The sequence below is a fragment of the Hemicordylus capensis genome, chromosome 2, assembly GCF_027244095.1.
Source record: "Hemicordylus capensis ecotype Gifberg chromosome 2, rHemCap1.1.pri, whole genome shotgun sequence".
Taxonomy (NCBI): Eukaryota; Metazoa; Chordata; class Lepidosauria; order Squamata; family Cordylidae; genus Hemicordylus; species Hemicordylus capensis.
This window is the reverse complement of record NC_069658.1, coordinates 30,218,998-30,232,641: the sequence shown is the minus strand read 5'-3', so window position 1 is coordinate 30,232,641 and position 13,644 is coordinate 30,218,998. Positions and strand designations below refer to the sequence as shown.

Here is a 13,644-nt window from a genome sequence, read left to right as displayed (position 1 = left end):
AATAGGAATATAGGATTTAGTCATGTTTAACAAAAAAGCCTCTGGAGAGTAAGGGAAATTTATGGTCAAAATTTATTGCATCTTACGGTGCATTTTTTCCGAGGATTGTTGTGCTTTGCTACATATCCACCACATATGATAAAACGTCCCCGCATGGCTCTTACACTTCCAACAATCTTCAGAGTAATTACTATCCATCTTTGCAATCATCGTAGGAGTAATACACCATCTAAAGTACATTTTGAACCAATTTCCCCTTAAAATGCTATTTGCTGTAAATTTAATATTCACCTTCCATTGGTATTCCCATTGCTGCATATCAATTGTTCTATTTAAATTTTGCATCCATTTGATCATACAGTCTTTTATCTGTTCTGTTTCTGAATCAAAGTTCAATAGCAGCTTATATATCAATCCCAGTAAATGATCGGTATTTTTAGCAATTAATACTTCGAATTCTGTTAAGTCTCTAAGTTTGCCACCTTGTCTCTGTATTTCTTTCTGCACTATAGTACTAATTTGTAGATACTGAAACCATGAGGGCTCATTGGACCACTCCGAGTCTGGGTGGATTTCATTTTTCTTTTTCCTGTAGTTAAACTTTGCAGGTTGTATGTACAAGATTATTATTGAGAGATTAAAATCCATTAAAGCCACACAACCACGAAGCAAAATGTTCAGAAATTTTGGATTCTAAATTTCAATATTTAAAGGGTTTTTTTTTTACTTTTAAAATTAGTTGTACTCTGCATCCACTGCAAGTGCAAGAATATACCAGTCTCCTGCCAAATCCACACTTCTTATCATTCACCATTCCACCCTAAGGGTTGATTTGCTATGTTACCCAACAACTTTAAGCAGCCTGTCTCCTGACTGGTGCACTCACCTCCTTTTCAAACCCAAACGATCCAAGTGCTTGTGCTGAAATCTTTGCAAAAATGAATCAGAATCCTTTGCAGAAAACAGAGGAAAGTTGAACTATGAGATGCAGGCTTGAGTGGAAAGTCTGAGAACGACACACCAGTCTTTGCAAAAATGAACCAAAAATGACACAAATCTTTGCAAAAATGAATAAAAAATGACACCAGTCTTTGCAAAAATGAATCGGAATCCTTTGTTGGCAGAAAACAGAAAAGTTGTACTTTGTGATCCAAGCTTGGATGGAAATTCTGAGAAGGATACCAGTCCTTAAAGCACAACAGAGCCTGTAAGCCAATACTGCACGATAGAGGTTCCAAAATAGCCAAAGCTATTTTTACATCCATGTTAATACAGTACTTCTGGCATTTCATTCACTGACTAATCCATCCTGGATTTGCTTAATACTGTGCCTCATACCATCCTGACACAAGTAACAGCAACTGTTTGATAGCCTCCAACGTTACACAGAGGCAGGCGCGGGGGTAGATTCACCAACAGGGAGGGTTCTCCCCTTCCTAGGGCCTCACATTTTTAGAGGTCTAAAGATCATGCAGGAAAATCAAAAGCCATATGCAAGTACTCATCCATGGGATATGTTCTTGCTGGTGGATGCAATTTTCAGCATTTTTGAATAAAAATGTCTTTTTAATCTTATTATCGTGAGCCACCCTGAGAATATTTATATCCAAGGGCAGTATAGACATTGGAACAAGCAAATCATAAAATATATTATCCTGTCCTTAGCCAGTTCAGGAATAAAAATTTGCATTAAGAAAAAACAATTGTTGACTATAAATGGGATCTGATAGAAGTGGGCCAGTACACCAGCCAACCTGTGGACAAAGTGCTGGCCAGGCCAGAAGCAGTGAGCAAGACTCTGGGTTGGCTAAAATCCTGTGTGAACTGAATCTGCAACTCAGAATCCTTTGAGAAGCCACAGGAAGTGATGGTGCCCTCTCACTTTGCACAGGGAACAGTGCCTAGGTTTCCATTAAGCAATGAAAGGAAAGCAACCCAGCATGGAAAGAGAGACCTCAACAAGACCTCTGGAAACTATTCAATAAGGCCCAAGACATTTTGGGTTGTAGGACCCAAGTTCAGTTGCCTGTTAAAAAAAAAGGTTCAAATATGTTGGACCTTAATACAGTGGCCAAAACCCTAACAAAGTGGACATGTGCCAGAAGGAACACACTGCCCATGCTGCTGAGAGCTCTCTTAGTTGCACAGTGCAGAAGGTGAGATTTTCCTGCAATCCTTGCTTCCTCTAGAAATACCCTGTGCCACCTGAAAATATGTCCCTGGTGGTCATACAGCCCTCAGAGACATATTTTCAGGTGACACAGGGCTTTTCCAGAGGAAGCAGGGATTGGAGAAAATCATTCCCCACCCTCCATGCTGCAGTATTCTAGATGCCTTCCATAGAGCCAGCGCATCTTCCTGGCATGCATCCACTTCATTAGTTAAGAAGCCAGTAATTGTATGCAGAGCACCTTTCAGGTTTCCTCTTTCACTTCCGAAAGCCAAGCTACATGTTACATTGGACTTCCACAACAGGAACTCTCAACGTAATCCTCTTCTTGTAATAGCAGCTATAGCCCCTGCCCAATTCGAACCAGGGTGGGAGTACAAGGGGAAGAGAATTTAGCCTTTTCCTCCCATACTGCAGCCCAATTTAATCATCCCTCCAAAGCTGCTGTTAGTCACGGGGGGTGGGGGGGTGGGCAGAACTTACAGGCACACAAGCCTAAGGGGATGGTCTAAGTTTTGGAACTGGTATGGGGGTAAGCCCCAGACTTCCTCCCTAAACACTGTAGTTTCAATCAAATTGGGGGCCTTCATGGCTGCTTTTCTAAGAAGCAAATCACCTTGGGAGTTCCAGTCATGGACCTCGAAAGCAGCGTTGCATGACTGGAACACCAATTTAATTTTCTTTTTGGCAAAACCTGAATTGCCTTGAAAGTTCTATTTTCTTGCCAAGTGGAAGGCTGATTCATGGCGGTTAGCAAAATGGCACTTGCATTGGACTGCTCAACAAGTGTATTCAGACACTTATCAAGCTCTGGGTCATTTCAGGCCAGGAACACAACAGAGCAGATGTAATCTGCCCCTTGGGAAGCTTGCCAATCCTTCCCTTCTATACCAAAGTAGTTGACATGCAGGGAGTCAATGCAGCAGCCTCCTGCATAGGAGGGTAGGAACAGAAGCAAAATCTATCAGAAGTCCAGTGCAATTGCAGGGAACAGGTGATGTGTTCCCTATACAAAATGTGCTCCATGGAGAGACAACTATGAAGGGAACACACAAATCAGAGTAGTGAGCTGAAATTCTTTTAAAAGCACAAGTATCTACAAAGGAATGCAATAATGGTTCTGGGCCACTCCTACAAAGAAGAGTTCAGAGTAGAACGTACTCCGGCCCATAAAATGGCCATATATCCTGTTCCAGGTAGGAAGGAGCCTTGCTGGGTTCCAGGAGTGCAGGGTCAGTGGAAGGGGTTCAGTTCAAGGCAGGAACTGACCAAGGAATCAGACCAAGGACAGCTCCCACGGCAGGATCAGAACTTGGAGAGCTCCGAAGCATCTAGGAACACAGGAAGCTGCCATATACCGAGTCAGACCATCGGTCTATCTAGCTCAGTACTGTCTTCACAGACTGGCAGCGGCTTCTCCAAGGCTGTAGGCAGGAATCTCTCTCAGCCCTATCTTGGAGATGCCAGGGAGGGAAATTGGAACCTAGATGCTCTTCTCAGAGCACCCACCAGGAGATAGGAGGATGTTGCTTCAGGATGGACTTTTCACAGACCATCTGGACCAACCCCATTGACCCTCCAAGGCTCTGTGGACCCCAGGTTAATAATCATTGGCCTAAGACAAGGCTGCACAACTTCAGCCCTCCAGCTGTTGTTGGACTACAGCTCCCATCATCCCCAGGCACAGTGGCCAATAATCAGGGATGATGGGAGCTGCAGTCCAACGACATTACACTTTGGCTGGAGGGCTGAAGTTGTACAGTCCTGGCCTAAGGGATCCAAGCTATACAGCTTTGTAGCTTAAAAGCAGCACCTTGAATTGCACCATTTCTGAAGCTAAGCAAGACAGGGGCTGGGCCCAATCCTTAGATGGAAGACTGCAAGGGGAAAGGGGAGAGACATGTAATAAAGAAATCAATAATTTGTAGGCAACCTGCTGAATCCACACTTAACTCCGAGCATCAACCTTTCTATGTATTCTGTGGAAATGAATGAAAGGCAGTTGGGCTCATACCGGAATGGTGGCTGCTTAGGCTGATTCTGCCCCATTGATCCAGAGTGTATAAGGCTGGAGGGCAGGGAGAATCGGGTAACAAGTGTAATTCCCCAGGCATGCAACCAGTGCATTAACATGCAGATTAGTCACTCTCCAGACTCCTCTATGTGATTAAAGCAAAGCCTCCCCAGCATGAAAGAGCTGCTGAAAGGTTCCCATAACCCTTAGAGAATTCCCACAACCCTGCCCTTCTTTTCACATGTGCGCACAGCAGCAAAAGGCGAGCTTCAAGGCACAGCCGTGAGAGCAATTACTTAATGCTCCAGAGATTAGCTGCCTGCCTCCCCTAGAGATCGTATTATTCAAGAGAACAAAGAGAAAGGAGAATGAGGTATTAATCCACCCATAGCACACTTCTCTTTTTCTCTTATCTGCATTACGGACCTCTTTTAGATAACAGTTCACCTTGCAAAACTAAACAAGGCTATGGAAGAAGAAGCCTGCCTTGCAGCCCCAAAGTAGGAAATGCTACTTGTGGAACTGCACAAACAGGGCCTTCTTGCACCACTGTAAATAAATCTGTATTCTGTTCTCAGCAAGCAGGGCAGTAATCCAATTTTGCTATGCTTGGCAAGCAAAATACTGTCCCTTGATGCCATGTGCAGCCAGAAAAGGCGGCGGGGGGGGAGAAAGGGCACTTATCCCCCCCTGGATTGAGCCAGTCTCAGTGAATTCAAGGGGACACTCCCAAGTAAGTGGGTATAGGATTGCAGCCTTCCTCCAACCCTGGAAAAGGTCCTGAGGATACCCATGCTTGCTGCCCCTTTCCCCCCCAAAATGGGAAATCCAGGCAGTTCCCAGCAGGATGAGTGCGGTGCGGGGATTGGGCCATAGCAACACAGTTAGGTCTCAGGTTCAATCCTTGGTACCTCCAGGTAAGGCTGGGAAATACCCACCTAGAGAGTTGCTAGAAAGAGCTTCAGCCAGTCAGTACTGACCCTAGAGAGCGGCTGCCAGTCAGTGTAGCCAGTACTAACCTAGACGGACCAAAGGTCTGGCTCCGTAGAGGGCACAGCTTCATATACAGGGGGCCAAGAAAGCTCTTTTACAATGGGGAGCTATAAGCACACAGAAGTCCAAAGCTTGCAATTTGCCGCTGAGACACAGGCTGCTTCATAATAATCCCTATTTATCAATGCAGAAGCAAGGGCACAGGCAGACAGTGCTAGTTTCCAAGGAACAGCGGCCTTGTCCATCATCCACAAAATCCAAATAAATCATTTACTATCCAGATCCAAAACAGGCACATTAAGCTTTTCTACTGTCCGTCATCGCCTCCAACGCAATCCTTTTCAACTGAAGGAGTTCACCTGTTTTGTGCAAATCAAAAGGCTTGATTCACTCTGGGGTTGCTACTGGAAACCCGAACTGAGTGGGCACCATTCTGCACGGTCCCTCCTTGTGTGCCGCAGCACAGTTGGCATCAGTTCCAAACAACGGCTGGAAAACCATGCAATCCTATGCATTCCAAGGAACAGGCACGCACATCTGCCATAGGATCAAGTGACATAGGCACGGCTTTCTATGTGCTACTAACTTTGCAGAGAGCCATGCACACACTGCTTGGGTTGTCAACAGCAACCACACCACCCACTTTATGTAGCAATTGGCCCGGACACTGAGTAAACACAGGATGAGCATGTTTCTGTGAATTAATCCCAATACTCTGAAGCACAGGGACAGCAGGGACAAAAGTCTGGAGATGTCCCTGGGCACTGCAGCTCTCCTGTCCAAAGGGCTTGCTGGGGATATTGAGAGAATGTACCGTGAGTAGCTCTGGTCACTCCATCTCTAAAAGGGTATCACAGAACTGGGAAAGGTGTAGATAACAGTGGCATCCATCAGTCAGGCTGGGCACCAGCCAAGGGTCCACACTAGGGATGGGGCCATAGCCCAGTACTTTGCATGTAAGGTCCCAGGTCCAGTTCTCGGCATCTCCAGGTAGGGCCGGAAAAGACTCCTGCTTGAAACTTTGGAGAATCCGCTGCCAATCACAGTGGGCAATACTGAGCTAGATGTTCTCATAGGAGGGCCCACCAGGCCAGCCCTAGAATCCCCAGTACCTGGTGGCAACAGTGGCATGAGTCAGCCAACAGACTCACACTGCTGCTGCCTTTAACCAGCATCTCATCAGCCAATGGAAGTGTCTTCCAGAGGACCCACCATGACAAGGCTTCTAGGGGATGCTCCCATTGGCCAATAAGAGGGAGGGGCTGTCATATTAGTCTCTTGGCCATTTTCTGTTCATTATCCCGACAACCATGACTCCACACAGCAGTTTGTCCCCCCCCATCCCCCATTGGCCAATGGGAAGAGTGGGAAAAGGAGAAGCTTGCTTAGTTCTCTTCTGTTTTTCCAAGTACTTGAAGCAAAAAAAAAAAAATAACAATTTTCTGCCCCACAGCAAAATTCTCCTGAAATTCAGCTATTTTGATATTAAAATGTCTTATTTATGTCAATGGAAATGTTTGTACAAGATGCCACTTGGTACTGGGTTCCACCTTCCCAAGATGCCATTTTGTGACTGGCTCCACCTCCTCAAGCCACTATTTCATACTAGCAGCTCCCAAAATTCTAGCAAGAAAAAGAGACAAGAAGTTCTGTTCTGGTAAGAATTAATCTGCCAGTTTTCTTTTCTTAATTCATAATTATCATCTTCACAAGTTAGCCCACTTCTGCCTCAAATGTTCACACATCTTCCACCTTGAATTGGGGTGGATGACATAATCACAAACTACGCCATTGAGGCATCCCTATGTGTCACTACAACTGTACCAAATTTGGTCCAAATCAGTCCAGGCATTGCAAAGTGGATAGGGATAGGGATACACACACACACACAGAGAGAGACAGAGAGAGAGAGAGAGAGAGAGAGAGAGAGAGAGAGAGAGCACGCACGAGCTGGGTGATCTCATAAGCTTACTTTCCTTAGTCAGTGCTGACTCCTGGTGACCACAGAGCCATGTGGTTTTAGGGCTTTACCATTGCCAACTCCCACACAGTATGAGATGATGCCTTTCAGCATCTTCCTATATTGCTGCTGCCCGATATAGCTGTTTCCCATAGTCTGGGAAACAAACCAGGGGGGATTAGAACGGGCAACCTCTGGCTTGCTAGTCAAGTCATTTCCCTGCTGTGCCATTACGTGGCTTGTAAGCTTAAAAACCAACTCCCAGAAGCAAGTCTGCTCCACCCTGTTCTCACCACTACACCATGCAGACTCTACATTGTCACTGCAATACAGAAAAGGTTATTTTTAAAAAATAATAATAATTACATGGCACTGATCCCAGATGTTTTTTCTGCCATTTGATACTGATGACCTAATCTTGAAATTAGATTAACCTGCATGGATTAACAAACTGCTGTGTGGAGTCATGGTTGTCAGGACAACGAACAGAAAATGCATCCTATTAATCCTCTTGGAACAGATCTACTTTCATGCAACACTTACCAGGATATGTTACCAGTACAGCTAAACAAATACATTTTAGTATTATTATTTTTTGCTTCAGGTACTGAAAAACATGGGATGCCCAAGTTCATTAAGCTTGAATTACTCATCATGAGACCACGGCCATAAACACACCGGATGAACTCTGGGAGCCGGAGACACGTGAAAGATGTTTTTTCCACAAAAGCATCCCATCCACTAGAACACGCAGAATGAACTCGTTCCCATACTTGTTCCCAGATATAAATGCATATTTTACAAGACCAAGCTTGCAATAAGCTACTCTTCTTTACCTGACATTTCTTGGGGACTCACCACTTCTAACAGACACATAAGAATATAAGGACAGCCCTGCTGGATCAGGCCCAAGGCCCATCTAGTTCAGCATCCTGTTTCACACAGTGGCCCACCAGATGCCACTGGGAGCCCACAGGCAGGAGTTGAAGGCCTCCTCTCAAGGCCACACATGCCACCTCTCATCAACAGAAACCCTATTCACACATTATTCTCAGCACTCGTACAGGAAGTGTACAGGGCACACAAGTGCATATCTGCACACAAGTACAGTTATTTACACGTTATGTTGAACACAAGTACATCAGTATGCTTCCTATCTGTTCCGTGTGTTTGAGGGGCCTGTACCCAAGTTCACTTTTAAAATGAACACAGGCACAGCCATTCACACAAACACAGGTACGAGTGTGCAGCAGACACCTGTACGCTTGTGCAACATAACAATCCACTTCAGAAGAACATTGGCTTCATCACATGAGCAAGACAACTAACAGGATGTCCCTGTTAGTTGCTGCTAAGAGAATGGACCACAAGTCCCAAGCTTTTAACTTGATCTCCTGTGCTCAGTGTGCCACTAGGTGTCTTTTCCCTGTGTGTAGAGATTTCTCCAAGCCACCTAATGGCGCAGCAGGGAAATGCTTGACTAACAAGCAGAAGGTTGCAGGTTCAAATACCCACTGCTACTATATCGGGCAGCAGCAATATAGGAAGATGCTGAAAGGCATCATCTCACACTGTGCAGGAGGAGGCAATGGTAAACCCCTCCTGTATTGGGGTACCAGGAGGCAATGGTAAACCCCTCCAAAACCACAGGGCTCTGTGGGTGCCAGGAGTCAAAATCGACTTGACGGCACACTTTACCTTTAGAGATTTCTCCAGCCATACCCATAGCTGCAGCTTTCGATTCCAAGAGTCAGGCAGCATCAAAGTTATCCTGCCCTAACCAGGAATGTCAGCATTCACACATGAATGTCAACACTCACCATAGCATACTGTAATGGATGAGGAGTGGCCATTTGGGAGGGGGGCCAGACCCAGAGTGAGTGGCAGGCAGATGGGAGCTGCTGGTTACCATGGTGATGAGAGAATGACCCTTGGGAGGAGGGCAGCGGGACATGGAATTGCGTGTGAGAAAGAAGGGAGATCTGTCTGTGCTCTGAGGATGCTCTGTTTTTGAGACCCCCAAGAAGGAAGGCTGAAGTAGAAGGGGATCTCAGTCTTTTCAGCCTGCAACACAGAGAGACCAGAAGGGAGATCTGAGCAGACAACTTCTATCATCAGCTCCCAGCTGAACAAAAGATTGCAGACCCAGCGCCTCTGCCTAGGTAGTGCCTGCCTGTGGAGGAAAAGCTGCCCTCTGCAACAGCAGCAGTACCGAACAGCATCAACAGGGTGCTCTCTCGCTCTCTCACACACACACTTTATGGGAGTGTAGTGTTTTAAAAGAAGTGAAGAACACTGGGCATATCATATTAATTCTCCTGGGTGTGCCTCGGAATGTGCATCTCAGAGCCCAGCTGATTGGCTGGGCGGCAGACGCGCCTGATTGGCTGAGGTGCACCCAGGAGGATTGGTTGCTGCTGCCGTGGCCCGGCCATGGAGGCCAGAGGTGGTGGGCCCAGCCTGGCCATGGAGGCAAGGCCCAGGAGGGGGGAAGAAAGGGGGGGGGGGCAGAAGTGGCTGTGGGGAGGAGAGGTGGCCAGGCCCGGAAGCAGAGTCTGGGGCAGAAGGGAGGGGAGAGGTAACCACCGGCCCCAAAGAACGCACAGATGCTCTGTGCGGGGTTGGCTGGTATACTCTATTATGTGACAATACATAATACTGACAATACATTTTACACACCTGGTAAGTTAGGTGAGTAGTTCACAAAATCACAGGATTGTTGAGTTGGAAAGAACTTTGAAGATCTTCTGGTCCAACCCCGTGCCCAGCCTCTGTTTGGAAACCTCCAGCAACAACAGCAACAACAAAAAGCCCACCCCATGCACAAGGCAGGTTGTTCCACAGCTCTTACGGTTCGGAAATCCTTGCTAGTATCTAGCCTAAGTATGATCCCTTGTCATTTCAACCAACTCCTTCTAGTTCAACCCTCAGGAGCAACGGGGTATAAGTCTGCTCCCTGTTAACAGAGTTGCTAACAGGAACTCTGAAGATTTCTGTAAAATATTTTTGTTATCTACTTTATTTGCTCTTTAGCAACTGCTATACTATAACATTTTAAAATTTCTTTTCAGTTCTCAAGTATTGATTTCCTAGTCCCCAAACAAACCTAATACATGTTTTGAAAGCATCCAATGTTATCTTGGTCAAGAAGGTGGGGCTTGAACACTAAATCACCTGAGGAGGGACTGCAAATCACATCTTATAAGACATACATACAGCAGGATAGTTGCTGAATCCAGGTTTGAATTATGGACTTCATGCACCACAGATTGAACACTGAGCCCAAACCAGCCCAGCTCTCCAATATAAATATATGGCACGATCAAACCCTAAACATGGCTTTGGCATATGGACATGTAAACTGCCTTCTGGTTTTTGTTTTTTGTGTGTTTTGTTTTGTTTTAATTTTAACATATTTGAATACTTCCCACTACCGAACTCTCTGGGCAGTTTACAACAATAAAACCAACCAAGAAATTTTAAAACAATTAAAAGATATAAAAAGTTCAAACTAAAATAACAATCCATAAAAACTGCTAAGCAGCTAAGAAGCTTGGCTGAAGAGATGGGTCTTGAGTAATTTCCTAAAAGCCAACAGGGATGGAGCAGCTCTAATCTCAGCAAGAAGTGCCTTCCACAGCCCTGGGGCAACTGCAGAGAAGGCTCACCTTTGGGTCGAGCCGGCAGCACCCTCAGATGAACCTCCCCTGAAGATCTTAACAGGCAGTGGATTTCAGCCAGGGGTCTTTCTCAGCCCAACCTAGAGATGCCAATGTGGGACCTTCCACATGTTAAGCAATTGCTCTGCCACTGAACAATGGCCTTGAGGAATGGCTAGGCTTCAAGCAAGCCAGAAAAAAGAACACTATTCAGATGAGGACTAGAGCCAGGGTCTTCATATCCTCAGAGCAACAGTACAGAGCTATACATACCCTACCCGACCAATTCAGAGTTGTTGTGACATCAGAGCAGATTGGCGAATGGAATCAAGAGATGAAAGGTAGACAGAAGGAAGGCAAGCAGGATCATTGTTGAACATGCAATATCACAACATTGGGAACTCGTAGTGATGTGAACACACTAGTTTTATAAATACAATACTTTTAAATATATATACTTTTTATTATCAAAAACTCTAGTAATTGACATTATGAAACAACCAAATGCCACATAAGAATATCTTCTTTATATTTATTTCTCTAAGACGTACCCATGGCTAATCCCATGTGTGGCAGCTCTCACGAGAGTTCGGAGAGCTGCTGGCCAGCCACGGGGCCAGAGAAATAATATGGCGGTGGTGATGGGGGCCAGCCAGCCAAAGAAAATGGTGGTGGCAGGTGGCCGTGACTGGTGGGCGGGCGGCTGCAACCGGTGGGCGGCCGTGACTGGCAGCTGGCTGGCCAGCCGGCAGGCAGCGCAAAAGAAGGAGATGGGGGCGGGTGGGGAACAACAAGAAGGTGGTGGCTGCGGGTGGGGGAAGAAGACGACGGGGGGGGGCAGGCAAAAAAGTGGCAGTGGAGGATTGGGGGGAGAAGGTGGCAGTGAACTAGGGGCACAGAAGCTTTGCACCAGATCGGCTAGTAGTGTAATAAAATAATAATGTCATTTGCCCCACGTCCAAAGGTGGTCACACATTATGTGCATGCTGCCTGTGTGCGAGGGTGTCCTTGCCTTACAGAGAGCTGGCAGTGTCAGCTTTGTGGGAGGGTACATCTGTTTCAGTAGCACTCGCATGGTACAATACATGATCATAGGAACATTGGAAGCTGCCTTATACCGAGCCGGACCATTGCTTCATCTAACTCAGTATTGTCTACACAGACTGGCAGTGGCTTCTTCAAGGTTGCAGGCAGGAATTGTTGGTTCAATAAAAAAATCTTGTCCTATAAAAAAATAAATAAATCTTGTCCTATCTTGGAGATGCCAGGGAGGGAACTTGGAACCTTCTGCAGGCAAGCATGCAGATGCTCTTTCCAGAGCAGCCCTCCCTTAAGGGGAATATCTTACAGTGCTCACACATGTAGTCTCCCATTCAAATGCAAACCAGGGCAGACCCTGCTTAGTAAAGTGAACAATTAATGTCTGACCTCTTTACTGTATTCCTATATTCACATATATAATCATTGAATTTATGTAGATCAGTACACTTCAGAGCTACACCTTTATCTGAGAGGGTCTGTTGTATCCAGGTTCAAACTTTTAAAACAAACCCATGGACAGTTGTTCACACAAAACCATGTTGCATTTGCATTAGTTCAGATGCATTAAGACATCTGTAATGTACAACACTGAGTTTGAACAGGGCTAGTACATGGATAACATGGATGCATGCACACGCATCTTTATTAGATTCCAGGGCACATGCACTTGGATAACCCGATTGGGTCAGGTCCCTGAAAGCATGTACTTCATACCCACACTGGTGCTGGAAATACCTGACAACTTGCCACAAGAATATCTGCCCTGTAATGCTACTCTCTGACCTGGGGCTGTTTGTGATTGAGCATACACTTGATCGCAAACCCATCTTCGATGCTATAGAATTATGAAACAGAAGACTAGGCATAGATGCACTCTGGGATGTTCTCAGACTCCAACCTTCCCCACTTCTATGCACCCACTCCTTTAGCACCATGAAGGCATACTGATACATGCAGCAGCCTTATCCTCCTGAGTCCAGGCCACTGGTCCATCTAAGCCCTGTATTGTCTACACAGAATGGCAGCAGCTCTCCAAGATCCCAGTGCCCAACATTTTCCCAGCAGACATGAAATCCTTTTGGCAGGAGATGCCAGAAGTGGACAAAACAGGTGCTGCACTGCTATCTGACACGACCCCGCCCCCCCCCACACACACCATGCTCCTTCTAAAAAAATACAACCCTAAAGGAGACCCTGATCCCCAGTTCCCCTTGCAGGGAGCAGCTTAAGCCTATGCACCCTTACTTAAGTTGGGAATAAGTCCCATCGAACTCAGTGGGGCTTACTTTCGAGTAAATCTGCGAAAATCGGGATGCAAGCGACTACCACTGCCAGCCCGCCCCGAGGGGGACCTGGAAGAAGAGAGATGCCCCGCTCTTTAGGAACCGATGCGCGCGACCCTCACCTGCTGGGACTGGGAGCTGGAGCCAGCAGCAGCAGAAGCCGCCGCCGCGCTCGACCGATCGTTCATTGCAGCCGCCTCCCAACTTGGAGGCCACTTGGTAGCCAATCAGGTGCCCCTTACCCGACGCGCCGCTGCTGCAACTCACGCCAGAGGGAGGGAGGGAGCGAGCGCGCAAGGGCAGGAGCAGGAGGGAGGGGGAGCCGAACGGAGGGAGTCGAGGGACAGCGGGAGGGGGGTTCCAAGGAGTATCGCCGGGAAGGCCAATCGGCTCGCGGAGAGGGCGTGGCCCGAGAGGCAGCCAGCCAGCCGCATGGGCAAGTGTTGGCTCGTTTCCATAGCAGCAGCCCCCAAGGGGGAGGAAAGCGCGTGGCTCAGAAGGGGCAAACTCCACCTGTTGGATTT

The 13,644-nt window shown here is 46.7% G+C and overlaps 1 protein-coding gene across 2 annotated transcripts in view; it reads right to left on the bottom strand.

Moving 5' to 3' along the window:
- NIM1K (NIM1 serine/threonine protein kinase) overlaps window positions 1–13,363 on the bottom strand; it is a 61,245-nt gene extending 47,882 nt beyond the window's left edge. Inside the window, exon 1 of one of the 2 annotated variants that reach the window (XM_053295850.1) lies at window positions 13,243–13,363. The gene's annotated coding sequence lies outside the window, so the exon portion shown is untranslated. Of the gene's footprint in view, window positions 1–886; window positions 1,315–13,242 lie in introns of those variants that run through there. The other variant, XM_053295849.1, reaches the window with a different exon arrangement.
- Window positions 13,364–13,644: the final 281 nt, after the last annotated feature.